We start from the raw sequence: 4,115 nt of genomic DNA, 5'->3' as shown, positions 1-4,115 counted from the left end.
TACATCGGTACACTGGAGTGAGTGTTTCTTTGATGCAGTATCTGCAAAGGTGAGGTGGAAAAGAGACTGTGGAGCTGCCTGTAAAGGGAACCATAGGTGTCGATTTCATGTCCCCCTTAAAATTTAGAGCATGCACATTTGGCCCCCCTCCAAAACAATATGTAAATAGTGGAGGACTTTTATTTTGACAAAATTAGAGATATTCATTAATTTATTTTCTGTAACTGCTTATTCTGTTGGGTGTCGCGGGGGGCTGGAGCCCATCCCAGCTGACACTGGCCGAGAGGCGGGGTACACCCTGGACAGGTCACCAGACTGTCACAGGGCTGACACATAGAGACAGACAACCATTCACACTCACATTCACACCTACGGACAATTTAGAGTCACCAATTAAACTGCATTTCTTTGAATTGTTGGAGGAAGCTGGAGTACCTGGAGAAAACCTATGCAGACACAGGGAGAACATGCAAACTTTGCACAGAAGGGCTCTCGCACCCTGGGTTAGAACACCCCACCCTGGGCTCTCTTGCTGTGAGGCGACAGTGCTAACCACTGCATCACTGTGCCACCGAGATATTTCAATATCAAATTGATGCTGAAAAGGCACAAGTTGATGCATAAAAATTTCCTAAAATGTAGGAGTATTTGGCCCTCAAAATATCCTGAGGGAGGACCCCAAACACCCTGTTTCATATGTGCCCCCCCAATGTTGAAACATGACCTACGCCTCTGCAGGGAGCACATGCTTCACCTTTGAAATTTCACACAAAACGTCACCTCAGTGAGTAGAAGTTTTGTTTGCAATAGACTACAACATTTAATGAAGGGAAAAGCACACTTAATTTTGTATGCACTGATATTTTTGAGTGTTTGCCTTGTACTTTGTACAAAACCTCTTCCCTATCCATTCATTCACTTACACACTGCACTTCTTCAAGAAGCTCTGTTATCCAGAAATGTTTACACTGTACAGCTGGTCCTTGTTTTAACCACCGCTCCTTTACTCTGGACTTATATTGTTGTCCTTTAAGCAAAGATGTCTGTAACTGAATTAAACTTTAAATTCCTGCTCAGTGAGCCACTTTCACTCCTCTCTGACCTTTATTATGCAGTTTGTTGGTTCATTCCTCCCTTCCCCCAGCTCACAGGCATGTCTAATTATCTCCTCTCACTCTCCACCGTATTCTCCTGTCAGGATTGGAAAGGGCTGTTCTGTCCTTTTTCTTTGCGATTTCAGTATATAATATAATGTAGATAGTGTGCTTCTTTCCGCTCAAATCTCAGTTTAATGCTTTGTAAACTCAATTTACTCCATAAAAAGTTTACTGTAGTAGTTTGTAGGGAATAGTGTAACAGAAATGGGGTGGATGCTGCATTTCTTTTCCCATGGTAGGATTTTTTATGGCATTATATTGAGCATAATTTTCCCACTGAGAATTTCAGCACTCAAGTTAAAATGTGTAAAATAAAAAATAATGCACTGAGTAACAAGCAATTTGGACATGGCATCAGTGTTCTGTTCTCTGCTCACAAATATATTTTAGACTAGTCTGTAGTGTTCGGTCCATCTTAATTATGCTCTTAAGTAAGTCTAATGTAAGGTAGCAGTGTCACAAAAATACAGACTGACTTATTAAAAGCCTAAAAAGTTAGCCACCCTGCCCTGAGGCGGAGAGCCACATTTCCATGGCAACCATTAGTGGCACCCATTGTCCCGTGGTATCAACTGACAGAGAGAAATATAGCTTTTAGAGAAAGAGGGGAAAGAGTTTTTAGAGGACTTTTTTTCCTGTTTCTCAGAGAAAATTGTTTCTGAGCTTCACTGGCGAGTTCACAGACGTGCCGAGACCTGTCACATTAGGGAGCCACAGGGTCTCAGCAATGATGGCTACATGTCTGCTCTAGCTGTGTTGAGATTTTTCGCAGCTGGACATTGTTGTCTCTCTTGAGTTTAGACAGGAAAATGAAAATAAAAAACATTAAAGTAGCAGAGGGCTTTTATTGTGATAAATTTTTTAGACTTTTCCCCCAATAATTGATGCAGAAAAGGAACAAAGTGGTGCATAGAAATTCACCAGAATGCAGAAAATTAACTGTTTGTCACATTGAATCTAAACCAGTGGTGTAATGGTAGTTGATGAGGTGGGTTTACAACTAGATGGGTAGCTTACCCAGGTGGAAGTGGATATATGCTCCTATGTATACCTGCATATACCCTCTACCACACCACTGTCCCCAGCCCCAAACCTGTGCCTGTGTCAGTCAACAATGTTTTTTGTTTTAAAAGAGGGTCTTCTTTATCCAGAAATCATAGTATCTTAGTGCAACTGCTCTAAACAGTGAAGACCTGGGCTGCTTTGAAATTACTTGTCTGTATGGTGTCTGACAAAAATAGTCAAAGTCTATATTTATGAAATTGGCCTATGACTTGAGTAGTCACGGGTCTGATATCAAATGTTTCCTTACACAATCAATGACGTGTAACTTTATTACTGATTACTATCAGTATGCTGAACTCTTTCACTCAGTGACACCTCAGAAGCACGTGCTCAGATAATGGTGACTTACTCACGTCCTGGTTCATTTTCTTACTTCTGGTTCATGGAAAGGTGCCAGCATTCATTAACTCTTATGCCACTGTCCCCCTAATTATACCCATTTAAACAGATAAAACTAAGATGGATATTACTGCCTACACAGGTGTTTTCACAGACCATGCGTGATTGACTTATACTGACTTTTGCAGCTCTTTGTTGCAGCTGTAAGAGCTAGATGACCTTTGTCACTCTCATTAGTTTATGGAGTCTGGTGACTGAACGTAATAAACTGTTTTCCTATGTCATAGCAGGAAAAGACAGCGAGAAATAAATAACAGTAACTTTCCATTTAGGTGTACAACGTCCTTGTGTTTTGTGTGCTTGTTGACAGTCTTACTGAAACACTTTGATATAACAGAGCCATCATTAATGTTATCAGTTACACATGTGATTCTCCTGCTATGACATGACAAAATGTCTGCTGTGGAAAAAAAAGGTCTATTCCCAGCAGTGCTCCACCCAACTGCAACCTGTGCAGGAGTTTAATTAGCCGGAATAATTTAAAACACCTGCGTGGTTGTGTAAGATCTTTAGAGATCACATGCTATTTCAAAGAAGTCTCCATTTATGTTCATATCAAAAAGCAACATTTAAACTTGTTCTGCAAACCACCTCCAGCCTCTATATGTGACACTTACAGTAACTGAAACTCTCTTGTTGTTCGTGCACCAGTACAAAACAGCAGTGCCCTGCTCTGGCTGAGCAAAACTGACTGTTTGACTGATGACAGCCCAAAGCGACTCTGCCTTCTCTCTAAGCATCCACTGTTTATATTCCTCCAGACCTCCTGTGTTTGAGCCAGAAGTATGGCTGCACATGATTAGTTACAGTAGCAGTTTGCCAGACATGGTGGGACCATTAGTGAGACTCATTTTTATTCCAAGATTTCCTAACTTTCAGGAAACCAATGCTTGTAGTTTCACTTCAGTAAATCTAGTTACAGTGATGAATCAACTTTTTAGGAACAAGCATTTTAATATTTTATTAATTTGGAGTCAGTCACTGTATTGTATCCGTTAACTATGTTTCCAGGGAATATAACCTGTGATACAAACACTAAGCAAACACTGAAGCAGGGGAAAGTATAATCTATATTTGGTAGCTTCTTGGATCTTCTTGATATGTCATTTAAAGTCCTTTAAAAAAAAAAAAAAAAAACTTAGCTCCTAAAATTTGATGTTTGTATCAGCCTACAAGAATCCTGTCATTGAGCTATAGTTGTCATATGACACATGCAATGTTTAACATTCAGACTGAAACTTCACCTCAAAAATTAGTTCAAATTTAGAGCACACAATTGTATTTGATGACATGTATTGTTTATGATACAAAGAATCCTTGAATTCAAAACTAGATGATGTCACAACTCTTACACTATACTTAGCTGCAGTCTGATACAGTCAGCATCACTGGTGAAATTTAACTAACACATTTTCTTGTATTTAAGTACAATTTTGAGGTACTTTAAATGTGTATTTTAATTTTGCGCTACTTAATATTTCTACCTCGCTACAT

This window comes from Epinephelus fuscoguttatus, linkage group LG2 (genome assembly GCF_011397635.1).
Source record: "Epinephelus fuscoguttatus linkage group LG2, E.fuscoguttatus.final_Chr_v1".
NCBI lineage: Eukaryota > Metazoa > Chordata > Actinopteri > Perciformes > Serranidae > Epinephelus > Epinephelus fuscoguttatus.
Note: the sequence above shows the minus strand (reverse complement) of the source record.